The 17,450-nt window shown below is 44.1% G+C and overlaps 1 long non-coding RNA gene across 7 annotated transcripts in view; it reads right to left on the reverse strand.

The window, feature by feature from the left end:
• The window catches only part of LOC115607385, a 68,177-nt gene extending 50,751 nt beyond the window's left edge, over positions 1–17,426 (reverse strand). For 3 of the 7 annotated variants that reach the window (XR_003991219.1, XR_003991218.1, XR_003991222.1), the window contains exons 1-3: positions 13,638–17,426; positions 11,580–11,719; positions 10,842–11,019 (exon numbers count right to left, since the gene is read on the reverse strand). This is a non-coding gene — a long non-coding RNA (uncharacterized LOC115607385). The remainder of the gene's footprint in view (positions 1–10,841; positions 11,020–11,579; positions 11,720–13,637) is intronic. The other 4 variants (XR_003991220.1, XR_003991221.1, XR_003991216.1 and 1 more) reach the window with 4 other exon arrangements.
• Positions 17,427–17,450: the final 24 nt, after the last annotated feature.

Here is a 17,450-nt window from a genome sequence, read left to right on the forward strand (position 1 = left end):
AAGGTAACAAATTGTGTGCTCATTTGTTGGGAGCACTGTGTTGAAATTGCACCTCGACTGGATTTTTTGTTCTCTGCTTTCCCAACTGATCCCACAGCACCATCACCAAGAGTCAGCCATCAGCACTGCTCTGGCCTCCCCATCCTTGTGCCCCATAGAAAATACTTGCAAGGACACAGCCTGGGATGCTGCTTTACCCCTCCCAAACTCCCTCTGCGATACCTTTACCAGCTCGCAATACCAAACCAGTCAGATGGAAAAGCAGCACTGATTTTCTGTTCACATTTAGTCCAGGCTGGGTAGGTGGAGAGAGGATGATTGAGGTTTCTTGTAAAATAATAGCATTGTGCTCAGAAATGCAGAGAAGTGCTATAGATCACAAAGAAAGTGATGGCAAGGGCTTTCATGTTTGTGAAAGCAATTCTCCCAAAGCCACAGAGCAGCTACCTGTGTCAAAAACTACCCACCCACTTCTCACCCTTTTTGAATGCCAAGCTGAGCTTCATCATCAAAAAGAGCCACGAATGTGGTCTGCCATGATAAAACAGCCCTGTTAGACTTCCACAATAACCTCACACAGTGAATGCCCTGTCCCTCACAGGAAGCAGTGGGAGAGTACTGTTAAAGGCAATGTTAAACTGCAATGGCTTGTCCCTTAACCAGGATCAAGCAAGAGCTATAAGCAGGCTTAAGGGGACATGGAACTTGCTACTGCTCCTGAATGCCTGCTGTGTGCATGCAGGGCATTCACATCTTATCCGAGAGCAGGTTGCAAGCATTATGAGTTTTCCCAAGCACATTCAGTTATTTTCCTTGATTTTTATTTCTTCAGTTGGGCAAATACAATGTTTTTTTTGAAGTAGAGCCCTGCTAGTTTTTTCAGCCAATGGAAAAGGGGCTGATTTATCTGAAAACAGAGTGAGTTGCACAGTCTTTGAAAACACGTGAAGATGACTGATCATATGATGAGGCAGAATACAGCACAAATTGTAAGAGCCCACAATGGGTCTCCAAATCCCAATTGCCATGTTCCTAGGCCCCTGCAACCGCAGGACAAGGTACTATTTCCCATTCAGAGGTCTGCTGGACCACATTAAGAATGCTGACTGAGGGTGGTTTGCACTGGTAATCTGGAAGACAGCTATGGTAATGTGAATGTGTGTCCATGATCAAGGCATAGCAGGACCAGCACATCACCCTGTGTCACAGCCATGGCTCTGACAGCCTTCTCCAGATAGAACCTGCGTCATTCACTACTTCTTCACTTAACAGAGGTATCCTAATACAGACAAGTGAGACATCATCCAGCTATCCCCTAGTAACTATTGCCAGCTTCAGGAACAGAGTTAAGATATTTTAACTGTATCTATCTCCTGAACGTCAAGAGTTTGTGGCTGAAAGTATCTTTAGTTTGTTTCCTGATTTTCATAGGTGTAGATTTTGCTGAATCTGACATTTTAGAAGTCCATACTACTTAGGAACTATACCCTTACACTGATAACTAGCTTCAGCAATGTGTAGACAGACATAGAAACCGCAATAGAGGAACTCATAACTAGCAATAACTCCACTGAGCTCTGTGCATTTGGTCATTATCAGTACTACTAATCATCTGGACTGCTAACAGAGAAAAGGGGTTTATGCTATAGGCCTAGGCTCTCAGCACAAAAATTTTCTAAGAAACAGAGGTAGCCCACAGGTCTAGATAGGTATATGCAGCAGTGGTAAGTGCTTCTGAAACTGTGAAAGGATTAAAAAAAAAAAATAGACGAGATATTCAGTCTTAGTAAATACTCTGATGTCACACAGCTGTAGGGTTTAAGCAGGTATAATATGACATACAAACATAAAAGAAAGCATTTTAAAAGGTACAAAGAACACTGGCAGATGGAGTTTCATTAACTAGATTTAAAAAAGACATGAAAGCAAAACAAAAAGTAAGGATAAGAAACAAAAGATCGAGCTGCTCAGACCTTTCCAAGGAGCACTGAGGGTTTTGAAGTATATCCATTTAGCACACCTTGCAGGATGGAAGTGCAGAAAAGAAGAAGGATAAAATGAAATGAAGGCATTGTGGAAAGATTACCTTATAAACGAAGAAAGGGAAGAGGGATTTGTCACAACCAAAAGTCAGGTGCCTGCAAGCAGCAGGGGGAAATGATAATACAAAAAGAACTCTGATCATTTCTGAACAACCAGAGAGGACTTTCGATTTAATAAAGACAGCAGCACCTAAAGATACCAAGACGTTCTGCAGCCCTAGCAAGCATCTAGCAGCAATTCCATTACATTTGAGAAAGGAACCAAATATATTACAATACTAATAACGGCTGTTGCATACATTAGGAGACAAGGGGCTAACAGAGGTTCACATCACACCAAGGTGTTTTGACAATGATTGAGTTTCAGAAATCAAACCACTCTATATAAAAATAAAAACCCCAGGCAGGTTAATATCCCAGGCAGAGGATCAGTGTAAACCATATCTTCACCAGTTTTTAAGGAAGAAATACAGCACTTTTAGGTGGCATGTGACGATAGAAAACAGAGCATTAAAAACAGGGCATAGTGTCCTGGGTTCAGCTATAGCAGTCATTTTTCTCCTGCTTAGTAGCTGGTGCAGTGCTGTGTTTTTTAACTTTCAGCCTGGGAACAACGCTGATAACACCGATGTTTTTAGTTGTTGCTAAGTAATGTTTATTCCAACCAAGGACTTTCTCAGTCTCCTGCTTTGCCAGGGAGGAGGGGAAGCCGGGAGGAAGCAGAGACAGGACACCTGACCCAAACTAGCCAAAGGGGTATTCCATACCACAGCACGTCATGCCCAGTATATAAACCGGGGGGAGTTACCCGGAAGGCCCAGATCACTGCTCGGGTCGGGCTGGGTATCGGTCGGCGGGTGGTGAGCAATTGTATCCTCTCCCCTTGTTATTTCACTAATCGTTATTATCATTGGTGGTAGCAGTAGTGGTTTTGTGTTATACCATAGTTGCGGGACTGCTCTTATCTCAACCCGTGGGAGTTACATTCTTCCCATTCTCCTCCCCATCCCTCCGGGAGCGGGGGGAGGAAGAAGGCGGGGGGGGGAGTGAGCGAGTGGCTGTGTGGTTCTGAGTTACCGGCTGGGCTCAAACCACGACAGTTCTTTTTGGCGCCCAACGTGGGGCTCGAAAGATTGAGATAACGACAGATCTGACCAGAGTGTGTTTAATCATATTTGTGATAAGCATTCATTGTTACTACTCGTCACAATGGTGATTATTTGGCTCTCAGACGTGTTGCGCTTGATCTCAGAGTTTCAGCATGTTGTACCTTACTTACAGCCACTATTTGCTGTTTTAGTGTTTACCGGCTGGGGGGCCTGGGCTAAGGTTCTTGTTTCACTGTACTTCATGGTAATGACTTGTAATACAATAGACTCATTGATCATGAAACTGGTCTGGTTTGTGCTTCCAGCGTGGCCATCACCACTATACATTGGGAGGTATATAATGAAATATTTTAGCAATTGCATATCTTTTTTTTTCTCCTCGGGGGGTAAACTTACGAAGGAAGCATTCTCTTTCACCCCCCGTTCCCCCACCAGCCTATTTGCAACAGCAATTGAGAGTTCTGAAGGTTTTAGATGGCCTTTGAGTACCCTTGAAACCTGCCTGCTGATTGTGCTGGGGATCAGCATGTTGGCAAACATACGGAGTGTGTTTTACCCACGGCCATCCCGTCGTAGGAACATCCTATTTCGTTTAATGTCAAAAATTCAGCAGTATCAGGTTCGAATCTGGTCTAGGGTTAGACGACGATATAGGAGGACCACCAGGAGATTTTCCCTGAGGCTGGACAGTTATGAGTGGCAGGGTGTGTGGGATAGTATGGGCAAGTACCTAGGCCAGTGGGCCCCTCCAGTGCTTTGGAACTTCACCACTGAACAAGTGCAACATCCGGAAAAACTAGTAAAACACTTAAACGAGGTGTGCTGTCGTCCTGGTTATACCAGAGAGGGACAAATTTTGGCAACGTGCTGGGGCTTGGCCTATGCCTACAGAGCCCTGCTCAACACTATCCAGCACCTTCAAAGGGAAAAAAATGTCTCTGGATCTGATGGCAAAGCAACAGACAACGCAGCTATGCCAACTACAAGCACAGCAGCTACTCAGACCCTGACCACAACAGTCAACACAGCTACTCCAAGTACAGCAGCTACATCAACCCCAGTGACAAGCACAACAGCTACTCAAACCCTGACCACAACAGACAACGCAACTACTCCAACTTCAAATACAGCAGTTACACCAACCCCAGTGACAAGCACAACAGCTACTCAAACCCCGACAGCAACAGACAATGTGGCTACTCCAAGCACCGCAGCCACACCAACCCCAGTGACAAGCACAGTAGCTACTCAAACCCGGACAGCAACAGACAATATAGCTACTCCAAGCACCACAGCTACACCAACCCCAGTGACATGCACAGTAGCTATTCAAACCCTGACAGCAACAGACAATATGGCTACTCCAAGCACTGCAGCTACACCAACCCCAGTGACAAGCACAGTAGCTACTCAAACCCCGACAGCAACAGATAATGCAGCTGTTGGTGTTACTCAACTCCCAAGCACAACAGCTGCACCAACCCCAGCAATAGACATTGCAACCACTCCAATCCTAGTGGCAGACACTGCAGCCACTCCAACCACAGTGACAAACACTGCAGCTAAACCAAATGTCCAGTTTGTGACAATGTCTGTTGCCCCTGTAAGCAAAAGCAGACGAAAGGCACAAAGAGCAACCCGCGAAGCGAAGAAAGATGAAGACCCAGTGCCATTACTATATGCAACAGCACCTGAACAAGAGTTACTACTACGTGGGTCAGAGGAAGAGGAAGAAGAAGAAGAGGTCACTTCTCGACCCCGGACCTCAACCGAACTAGGGAATATGCGAAAAGATTTCACCCGTCTTCCAGGGGAGCACATTGTCACCTGGTTGCTCCGGTGCTGGGACAATGGGGCCGACGGTCATGAACTAGAAGGTAGGGAAGCCAAGCAGCTGGGATCACTTGCTAAGGAAGGAGGAATTGACAAAGCGATTGCAAGAGAGAAGCGAGCCCTCAGTCTTTGGAGGCGGCTCCTGGCAGCTGTGAAGGAAAGGTTTCCCTACAAAGATGATATTACGAATCGCTCAGCCAACTGGACCACGATAGAGAAAGGCATCCAGTCCCTGAGGGAATCAGCCATTCTAGAGATGATCTATCGTAGGCCGGATTCCAGGAACACATACGTAGACCCAGATGAAGTCGAATGTACACGACCCATGTGGCGGAAACTTACACGAAGTGCGCCATCATCATATGCCCACACATTGGCATCAATGACCTGGAATGACGGAGTATCACCAACAGTGGATTGCCTGATTCGTCAACTCCGAGAGTTCGAAGACAATCTCACCCCTTCCATCATTTCAGCTGTGGAAAAACTGTCCCAGGAGTTCAAACAATTGAGAGACGATTTATCCGATCTATCCAGCTCTCCACGCGTACCAACCCATGTCTCAGCTATCAACAGAAGGCGCTCTACTGCTCGAGAAAGAAAATATAGGAGGTACACGCCACGGGCCACCCTATGGTTTTACCTGCGGGATCATGGAGAAGACATGAGAAAGTGGGATGGAAAACCTACTTCAGCTCTGGAGCAATGGGTGCGTGAACTGAAGAGGAGAACAATGGTCAAGGATGATCCTCCCAGGAAAGCTGCTGCTCCAGTCTCTGGCGAGCAGTTTCCTAGATGGAGCGAAAGAGCTGATTTTACTCCAGCTCCTGTGATAAGGAATACTAATCCCTTTCTACAAGACAGAAGTGGAGAATTTTGTGATCACTATTAGAGGGGCCCTGCCTCCAGCCAGGTGGAGGAGAGGGATAATCGGGTTTACTGGACTGTGTGGATCAGATGGCCTGGCACATCAGTCCCACAGAAGTATAAGGCTCTAGTAGATACCGGTGCACAGTGTACTCTGATGCCATCAAGGTATCAAGGGGTGAAACCCATTTCTATTTCTGGAGTGACAGGAGGATCCCAAGCGTTAACTATGCTGGAAGCTGAAATCAGCCTGACTGGGAGGAAGTGGCAAAAGCACCCCATTGTAACTGGTCCAGGGGCTCCATGCATCCTTGGCATAGACTATCTCAGGAGAGGGTATTTCAAAGACCCAAAAGGGTATAGATGGGCTTTTGGTATCGCTGCCTTGGAGACAGAGGAAATTAAGCAGCTGTCCACCTTACCTGGTCTCTCAGAGGATCCTTCTGTTGTGGGGTTGCTGAAGGTCGAAGAACAACAAGTGCCAATTGCGACCACAACAGTGCACCGGCGGCAATATCGCACCAACCGAGACTCCTTGATTTCCATCCATAAGCTGATCCGCAGACTGGAGAGCCAAGGAGTGATCAGCAGGACCCGCTCACCCTTTAATAGCCCCATATGGCCAGTGCAAAAGTCTAATGGAGAGTGGAGATTAACAGTAGACTATCGTGGCCTGAACGAAGTCACACCACCATTGAGTGCTGCCGTACCGGACATGTTAGAACTTCAGTATGAACTGGAGTCAAAGGCAGCCAAGTGGTATGCCACAATTGACATTGCCAATGCATTTTTCTCAATCCCTTTGGCAGCAGAATGCAGGCCACAGTTTGCTTTCACTTGGAGGGGCGTCCAGTACACTTGGAACCGACTGCCCCAGGGGTGGAAACACAGCCCTACCATCTGCCATGGATTGATCCAGACTGCACTGGAACAGGGGCAAGCTCCAGAACACCTGCAATACATTGATGACATCATCGTGTGGGGTGATACAGCGGAAGAAGTTTTTGAGAAAGGGAGGAAAATAATCCAAATCCTGCTGAAGGCCGGTTTTGCCATAAAACGGAATAAGGTCAAGGGACCTGCACAGGAGATCCAATTTTTGGGAATAAAATGGCAAGATGGACGCCGCCAGATCCCCACAGACGTGATCAACAAGATAACAGCAATGTCTCCACCAACTAACAAGAAAGAAGCACAAGCTTTCTTAGGTGTTGTGGGGTTCTGGAGAATGCACATCCCAAATTACAGTCTGATTGTAAGCCCTCTCTACCACGTGACCCGGAAGAAGAATGATTTCAAATGGGGCCCTGAGCAACAACAAGCCTTTGAACAAATTAAACGAGAAATAGTTCATGCAGTAGCCCTTGGACCAGTACGGGCCGGGCCAGATGTGAAAAATGTGCTCTATACCGCAGCTGGGGAGAATGGTCCTACCTGGAGCCTCTGGCAGAAAGCTCCAGGGGAGACTCGAGGTCGACCCCTTGGCTTTTGGAGTCGGGGATATAAAGGATCCGAGGCCAGCTACACTCCCACTGAAAAAGAGATACTGGCAGCCTATGAAGGGGTTCGAGCTGCCTCAGAAGTGATTGGAACTGAAGCGCAGCTCCTCCTGGCACCCCGGTTGCCTGTGCTGGGCTGGATGTTCAAAGGCAGGGTCTCCTCTACACATCATGCAACTGATGCTACATGGAGTAAGTGGGCCGCACTAATTACACAACGAGCTCGAATAGGAAATCCCAGTCGTCCAGGAATTCTAGAAGTCATCATGGACTGGCCAGAGGGCAAAGATTTTGGGATGTCACCAGAAGAGGAGGTGACGCGTGCTGAAGAGGCCCCACCATATAATGAACTGTCAGAGAGTGAAAAGCAATATGCCTTGTTTACTGATGGGTCCTGCTGTATAGTGGGAAAGCATCGGAGATGGAAGGCAGCTGTGTGGAGTCCCCTGTGACAAGTTGCAGAAACTGCTGAGGGAGAGGGTGAATCGAGTCAATTTGCAGAGGTGAAAGCCATCCAGCTGGCCTTGGACATTGCTGAACGAGAAAAATGGCCAGTACTTTATCTCTATACTGACTCATGGATGGTGGCAAATGCCCTGTGGGGGTGGTTGCAGCAATGGAAGCAGAGCAACTGGCAACGCAGAAGTAAACCCATCTGGGCTGCTGCATTGTGGCAAGATATCGCTGCTCGGGTGCAGAACCTGGTGGTGAAGGTACGCCACGTAGATGCTCATGTACCCAAGAGTCGGGCCACTGAGGAACACCAGAATAACCAGCAAGTGGATAAAGCTGCTAAGATTAAAGTGGCTCAGATGGACTTGGATTGGCAACATAAGGGTGAATTATTTTTAGCCCGGTGGGCCCATGACACCTCAGGCCATCAAGGCAGAGATGCAACATATAGATGGGCTCGTGATCGAGGGGTGGACTTAACAATGGACACTATTGCCCAGGTTATTCACGAATGTGAAACGTGCTGCAATTAAGCAAGCCAAGCGGTTAAAGCCTCTCTGGTATGGAGGACGATGGCTGAAGTACAAATATGGGGAGGCCTGGCAGATTGACTATATCACACTCCCACCAACCCGCCAGGGCAAGCGCTATGTGCTTACCATGGTGGAAGCAACCACTGGCTGGCTGGAAACATATGCTGTGTCCCATGCCACTGCCCGGAACACTATCCTGGGCCTTGAGAAACAAGTCTTGTGGCGACACGGCACCCCAGAGAGAATTGAGTCAGACAATGGGACTCATTTCCGGAACAACCTCATAGACACTTGGGCCAAAGAGCATGGCATTGAGTGGGTATACCACATCCCCTACCATGCACCAGCCTCTGGGAAAATCGAATGGTACAATGGGCTGTTAAAAACTACACTGAGAGCAATGGGTGGTGGGACTTTCAAACACTGGGATACACATTTACCAAAAGCCACCTGGTTGGTCAACAGTAGGGGATCTGCCAACAGGGCTGGCCCAGCCCAATCAGAACTTTTACGTACCATAGAGGGGGATAAAGTTCCTGTGGTGCACATAAAGAATTTGTTGGGGAAGACAGTCTGGGTTATTCCTGCTTCAGGTAAAGGCAAACCCACTCGTGGGGTTGCTTTTGCTCAGGGACCTGGATATACTTGGTGGGTAATGCGGGAAGATGGGGAAGTCCGATGTGTACCTCAAGGGGATTTGATTTTGGGGGAAAACAGCCAATGAACTCAATTGTACGCTGTTGCCTGCTCTATAACACTTTTATAGCCCACCAGCTAGATATCTTCAGGTCACCAGCCATTGACCCTGACTTCCCTCCGATCATCACCTCAACAAAGAATGAATTTTGAGGAAACCAGACGAGCTCAGCAGTGACCAGATGAGTTTGGCGGTATCATCAGCAGGCAACAACCCAACACTATGTACCGTCCCTCCTGCCCTGAAAGACTATTACAAGAGATGGAGCCTGACATCATGGACTGGATGAGTTCAGCAATTTTACAGGGATTGGTCCATGGACTAGGGAACGATATCTTTCTCTGTGTGTGGGTGTGGGTGTATATATATGTGTATATATGGGACAGGGGTGATGGTGTGCTGAGAGATGTGGGATCTGAGCATGACGTGAATGGTATGGAATAAGGGGTGGATACTGTCCTGGGTTCAGCTATAGCAGTCATTTTTCTCCTGCTTAGTAGCTGGTGCAGTGCTGTGTTTTTTAACTTTCAGCCTGGGAACAACGCTGATAACACCGATGTTTTTAGTTGTTGCTAAGTAATGTTTATTCCAACCAAGGACTTTCTCAGTCTCATGCTTTGCCAGGGAGGAGGGGAAGCCGGGAGGAAGCAGAGACAGGACACCTGACCCAAACTAGCCAAAGGGGTATTCCATACCACAGCACGTCATGCCCAGTATATAAACTGGGGGGGAGTTACCCAGAAGGCCCAGATCACTGCTCGGGTCGGGCTGGGTATCGGTCGGCGGGTGGTGAGCAATTGTATCCTCTCCCCTTGTTATTTCACTAATCGTTATTATCATTGGTGGTAGCAGTAGTGGTTTTGTGTTATACCTTAGTTGCGGGACTGCTCTTATCTCAACCCGTGGGAGTTACATTCTTCCCATTCTCCTCCCCATCCCTCCGGGAGCGGGGGGAGGAAGAAGGCGGGTGGGGGGGAGTGAGCGAGTGGCTGTGTGGTTCTGAGTTACCGGCTGGGCTCAAACCACGACACATAGAAAGCAGGGCACATTTTGTGCCAAGCATGGTCATCTGAGGTCCACAGTAGGGAAGCTGTCTTAGTTCACTGACTCCTCTTGTTCATTCCGCTCCTTAAATTTCATCCTACAAGCTTCCTCTAATATTGACTTCAGGGAGAGCAGAGTCTACCTTAAAGGAATGAACGCTAGCAGAAAAGTCCAGAGGATCTGAACTAATCAGCATGCAAAATTGGCTTCTTAAGAAAGGGTTCTCACCTGAGAGCTCTAATAAATGATTACAGCATTTAGGAACAATTTAGGAGAGAAAAAGTATATTCTTTTAGCATTAACATACAAGGAGTAAGATGCATGTCATTGATAAGCAAGACAGGAAGGCTGTACTAGAACTGCAGCACTGCAGATGTAATCTTTGCCTCGCCAAGCTGCTTTTGTTCTTTTCCCCCCAACTGTCACTGATTCAATGGTGTTATCTATTCAAAGCATTCAATTCATATTAAAGCATATGTTTTCATCTACTGCAAATTCTATTTGCACATGTACAGTGTGTAATCAGAAGCAGTATAGATGAAGCTAGCATTTAAAAACCTTAAAAAAGTGAGCTAGCATTGGCTTTTGAGGCTGGACCTGATTAGCAATGTATCCCTATATGTACTTTGGCAATTAGAAAACATTTTCTCCCTACTCCAGCAAAACAAGCAATCACACATTTTCTCCTTCCCATGTTCAAGGCCATTTTTGGGAGGGAAATATTGAAAATGCAGCAACAGGCATGTGGCTAGCCAGGTACTCACATGATACTGCAGCCTGTAACATTAAACAGGTAGGATAATTATTGCAGAACTGCTTCTCAATTCTTTTGCCAAGACTACTGGTAAAGTTGACAGCTTTCTTGTTCAGGTAGCCCAGGGTTGCTGTGGTACTTCAAAAATACATGCAGTAACAGTGCCTTTCTTCTCCTAAAAGACAAAGCTGAGAAAAAAAAAAAATTTCCTTCTCTTTCCAGGAACTCTGTATATTCCTTAATCCAACACAGAATTGTTTGCACTCAGTCCAGGACAAGCTAGTTGTGTATTTATTTGCTGGTGGACTTAGGAGCAAGCCCAAGGTTTATGAAGGGAAGAACTCAGTAAAATTCCAGATTTAAGCTAGGGAAAAACAATCGAAGGTTTAGTTACTAACATGAGCTCCTCACTTAAATTTTCTACATGAGAGTAGACATGCCTCAAGAAGTGATAACTTTTCCATAAGAAGTTTTCTTGCATTCCCATTTGTTATGACCCAAAAATACAAGTCACCTTAAAGGTCTGCCTTTTCATTTAAAAACTGAATAAAAATTCTTCAAAATCCTCTAATGATTTTTCACTTTCATTTTTACATACTTTTACCAGAAATTTAGTACTATTTACTATCAGTCTCCTTTGACAACTCTTAGCAGTGTTTAAGACATATTACAGGAAGTTTGCTTATTACACTAAACATGGAAGTTAACAAAAGCTGCCATATAAACCAGTGCTAAGGGCAATACTCACCTTGCACTGAACACAGGCACTCCTTTGGAATGATCTTTTACCACAGGAAAAAGAAATTCTTCTTTACAGCATCGAACAAACTTGTGAAATTCCCACATACGACTCTTGTTGATACAATGACACACTCATCCTAAACTGCTCTGAAAAAAAAAGACCCTTGAAACAGGCAACCTCCTTCCTTGTCATGTAGCCAAGCATGAGTAACAAAAGGTCCTTCTCACTAGAACACCTCAGTCATGCCAGCCTTGATCCAACAGCAGACTCTATTGCTCTCCTTGAAGTGCCCCTAAACCTTGGTACAGGTTTAATGCATCTTTAGTCACAGATTTAAGTAGTTGAAGGCTTCAGAAGCTGTTAAAACCTGTTTACAGATCTAGATTTTACAGTACACCCATGCAAATCCAAACTGATTTTTAATGATTTCCTCACTGATGTAAAGCCAACGAAATAATGCCTGATTTGTAGCCCTCTTACCACAAAGAAACACAAGGTTGGGAATGCGACCTTCCATTGAAATCTGCATCTTGTTTATAAAGGGTATAAGGAGCGAAGTAGAGGTTGACCTTTTTGATTGGCATTAAGTTCTCAGCTGGGCTTTCTGCTAAATGGCACTTCTAATAGTTGTGATACTGATATCAGCCTACTAGTTCTGGTTCTCACCCAAGCCACTTCTTTCATATAGGTCACTGAAAGGCTGTCATGTAGCAATATTTGATCACAGAAGTGGATACATAGAAGCAACCCATAGTCTGAAGAACTTCATATTCCATTTCCAAACTAGTGGGCCCAGTGGGGCATGTTATATTTCACATTTGTCATACATGTGATATGGCAGAAAGCAAAAAACTCAGAAAGTGATGAATCTCAATAAAAATGCTAAAGTGTCATTTCTGATAAACTTGACTGTTTTATCAAGGCTGGAAATGGGAATGAAACTGTCCATGACAAATTTAATAAGACCACATTTCAGTTCTTACAATCTGGCTCATTCAGATAATTTTACAGACTATTTTGTCTTTTCATCTTGGTGACTCTACGCAAACTATGGTTGGAGACATGAGTGAAAAAGAATTTTGTGATCTGATTTCTAATAGTGACTATGTCACTGATAAGCTCTGCTTAGCAGTTGAAGGTGTGGGTAAACCACATACAGAAGAGCTCATCCAACCTTGTGTAACAGTAAGTAAGGTAAGAAAACTACTTCTTACAATCAGGTTCCAAAGACACATTAAGATAATTCAATAGACTTGTTAAGAGCAACAACATGGATTAGTATGGATTAGACGACAAAATTAAACCTGCTTATTCAGAGTTTGTAAAACCATCAGTCTTTTTCGCACATCCTAAACTAACACATATTAAAGATAAGCCAGTACAAAAGCAATGGGGCAAACATCACATTCCTGAACCTCCAGAAAAGCTCCCATTAAATGAGAAATGGGTGCAAGATTCTGACTTTATAGGTCTCAGTATGTTAAATTAAATATTTGGTGCTGGGACAGCTGGAGTCTGCATTTTTGCAGTAAAAGGGTAGCTTGATCAATTTTTTTTTCCCCTTTTACAAAGGCTAGGAGCTTTGAATCTGAATAAGATTCAAGTTGGTTAACTATTAGCACCCCAATTTAGAGAAAACCAGCATAGTAACAGGAAGACAAGAATATGTTTTTCTTAGGCAAACACCTCACCCTGAGGTCATTCAGGTTTGCTTTTGCTTTCACACTTTTCGAGAATAGCCTCAAAAGCTCTCTTAAGCATCTCTGAGGCAAAATGGCACATTTGCCTGAAATCTCTTCAACTCAAACTTGAGGAGCTGACTGTTCCTTTGGGGCTACTAGAATCATTCTGCATTTCACTGCATAAGCTGATTATTGCTACAAACTCCAGCAGACATTGAAAGAAGACAGCAGAAGGAATGGCTGAGTACAACACAATAGGAAGCAGCAGGATGCAGAGAAGTGATGCAGGGCTTGGTGTGAGTCAGCAATTGAAAACAGAGAAAACATACTATTTGAAAGTAGAAAAGGATACATGTCAGAATTCAGGTTTCATCTTTCTTACCTTTTCATGTCTGCTTCACTACTTGATTTACCATGACTTCAATATGAAGGGATAGTAAAGTAGTCAAAACCAAGTTGCAAAAATAGCAGGCGTTTCCTCAGAGCAAGAGGGACAGAGTAGGAAAGAAAAAAAACAAAATTACTATTACTTGCATTTGTGTCGGAGCAACCCACACAGTAATTACTGGACATTATCTACATAATATGCTGAAGAAACATACCTATTTTGTAAGTTGATTATTGAGCAAATTACACAGGGAACTCTAAACCAGGTGCTGTGTGGTAAAGAGTCATCATAAACAAACGCAATCAACCAATGCTCAGCAAGAAAACCTCCCATAAACAAGAAAAAAAGCCATAGGGAAATGAAAAGCAAATTTCAAGGACATCTTAATGAAAGTAGTTCAGGGCCAGTGAACCTCTAAACATATATGAGGTGATGGCAAGGACCCTCAAGAAGACAAGCTATTGGTGGACTAAAGCATACAGTCCCAGTCTGGGATGTTTGGACCCAGGATCGCAAATACTGGTCCAGTGCTGTTCCAGTGAAGCTCTTTTTTTCGTGACAAATTGACATTCGTCACCCAGGACTCAACTGAGATATTCTGGATCTGTAATTTCAGATGTGCCTCCTCTTTCCCTCTGACTATGTCTAGCATAAAAAGGCACAAATCATTACAGATTAAGGCTCTTTTTTCAATGCTGCCTTCTTATCATTTTTGCCACCAGGTCTGTAGTGCTCCAGAGCAGAAGGCAACTGTAATGAATTCTAGTGGCTCCTGCATTTGACTTTCAGAAACAGGAAGGTGAGTGGGCACACAGACGTATTTTCCGACCAGGTAACACTATGGAGCCTTTGACAATGGCACTGTGCACCTAAAACACACAAAATTCAGAACTGATCATCACAGCATCTAGTCTGTCCTCCACAGTTATCTCCCCTTTCAGTCAGGCAGCTGACTACACTCTCAGACCCTTTGGGACTGCAGGGACTACCTGGAGCAGCATAGTTACTGCCAACCGCCACATCATTTAGGACTGTATCGGTTATCTGGCATCTGGCACAATGCACGGTGGTGATATTTAAAGCTCACACAGCCTGCAATGCACTGGTGGGAAGAAGATTCACCTCTGGCCTTATAAAAGTATACTAGTAGCGTGGGTGCTGTCAGTGTAGCAAACGTACACGTGTCCTGGGGAGACCGCCATAGGAGGTCTCTGTCAGCTTTCACGTCTTAATAATCATTGACAATTTGGCCATGGGTACATGATCTGATTAAGTGCCTCAAAGATTCTGGCTAGTTATCAGTAAAAATCAGCAGTATTTTTCAATTTTCAACGGAAATTGAAATAAATGTTCAATTTTAGAGTAGCAAGTTTTGACAAAACTGATTTTTTTTGCTTCTTCCATATGAAATTTCAAGCACTGGAACTTGTTGATGAATGGGCACTTGCCAGAAGAAACACATCCAGTTATGTACAACTGAGGTCAGTTTAACACGGACATACCTAAAGATAGCCATGAAATTTACCCTTCCTAGACTGCCAGATGACAAATGTTTATTCACGAAAAAAAAAAAAACAATTTCTTGGCCTATGGCCCTCATTGCTGAGTCAGAAGTAACAGATATTATGTTATTGCCTGGTGAGCTGATCAAAAAGTGTTGTCACTGCACCTTAAATCTGAAAAAAGACAGTGAAGGCAGCAACTGCCCTTTCAGCCAAGGACAGCAAAAGTGAGACTTTGCAATATATATGGGCAAAATAGTGGATAACTTTACCATAATTAGTTTTTTCCCTTGAATTCATTCAGTCAGTTTTTCTTTATTTTATTTTTGTTGTTGAATAGAACAATAAAGAATGTGGTACACATAATACGAGACTAAGAGGTACACATAATACGAGTTATTAATGATCTGTGCTGGTTCTATCAAGGAGACCCTGACAGCTGTCAGGTTTCAGACACATCAGACACCTATTGTGAAATGTAGCGAGAATATCCGAGGTCTGTTATAATTCTTAGCGTTGCATATGCTTGGCCTTGGGTAGTCTGACAAGCCCTTTGGAATTATGCATCCTGCATTAATATGACAGAATTTTTATAGACAGGGAAAGATTGTCTTATTGTGGGATTTGCATCCTTTCTGGCTGTGCAGCCCTCAGTTTTATGGTGATCATGTCTTTGCACAGTTTTCCACTGGGATACTGGGGTAAGGCATCCTCCAGGATCCAAATTTAGGGTATTTATGATCCATTCAGCCAAAATTTAAGGACATTATCTACCCATCTGGTAGAATGAAGTATGAGAGCACAAGGAATGCATAAACAAGCATCAAAGGACCTGATTCTGCAAAATTTTCTTGTCTGTGGAAAGTAGCAAGTACTGTAAAACTTCCATTTATTTCAGAATTGCTTAAGCACCAGGCTCCTACCTCATGCAGGATGCACCAGGATAAACACAATAGAAGTAAAAGGGCTCTTAAGTTCATAGTGCAGGAAACTATGGGATAGACCTCAAAGCAAGCACATGCATACTTTCAAATGGGTAGGAAAAAAAAAAAAGGCAGAACTGTGCTTCAGATTGAGGTAATAGTAGGATCATTTTTGCTTGGAATATATTTTGGGCACATTTGGGATTGGCAAGGAGATATGAGACTTCAAATCCCAGCCAAGCCATCACGTTGATCAAGGGCCAAATTCTAAAGTTCATTCTTAACACCCTGCCTCAGTGACAGTTGAGAGAAATGGAGAGAGTAGGATTTGATGTGTAAGAAATGCATGTACTAATCCAACAAAATTCAGAGATGTGGAGTTTCTACATGCTATGACAGAGTCAGCCAACAGTTCCCTCTCATCACTGATCTCTCTCTGTTTTGATCATGCCAGGCATTGCAGACTGCACTCACCGCTTTCAGTATCCTTCAGAACTATTTGTCAATATACTTCCAATGCTGCCACAATTGCATTACGAAGGAAGCTGCTAGGCTGTTGTGAACTGATCCTTGTGACTACTGTTCTCTGTTCAATGTTCTCTTCCAAAAAAGCACAGAAAGGCAAGGTCTTCCACCATGCTAGTGCAACAGTGAACTGATAGAAACAAAATCAGCAAGGACAGACCAGTCTGGGGAAGCACTCTACCTGAAGGACTTGCTACAAAACCATTTGTTCCACTGCTGGAACAAGCTATTAGTGGGGCAGGGTTCCTGGCACAGTCACATATCCACATCAGCTCATCATCAAACCACTTTTAGTACTTGTTTCATACCCTGCATACCTATAAGAGCTGCTAGGAAACAAAAATAGTTTCAGTTACAAAGTTCTTAAAACACTCTGCCGTTGTGAATCTGTCCATGATGAAATCTCAAACTCCAAGTTTTGTCAAAAGCTCAGTGCAGTATTTTTAAATAATCCATGGAAAATATCTATTTTTAAACAAGTCATTGAAATTCACTGCTGTGCTTCCAAGCTAAGCATTGCAGCATAGGTTGATAACTGAAGACTTGAAGGTGACAGTGAAAAATCTAAATGCAATTTTGTCCTGTGTACTGCACCGCATGTAATATAACTCTGGTCAGTGTCTCCAGCTTCATGACAACAACAAAAGGTACTAAAAGATAGGAAACCCTAGGGAAAAGTGAGACTTCTGCTTCCTCTGATCAAATAGAGTAATCTGTAAAAATTAAAAGGACCATTTCTATTGGTAAAAAACAAATTAGATTATTAAAAGCTGAAAACAGCAATCTAAGTGACTGTATGTAGCCTAAGGAAAGAAATTTCAAATATATATGATTTTAACTTCATGACTAACTTAGGC

This window comes from Strigops habroptila, chromosome 4 (assembly GCF_004027225.2).
Source record: "Strigops habroptila isolate Jane chromosome 4, bStrHab1.2.pri, whole genome shotgun sequence".
NCBI classification, from domain to species: Eukaryota; Metazoa; Chordata; class Aves; order Psittaciformes; family Psittacidae; genus Strigops; species Strigops habroptila.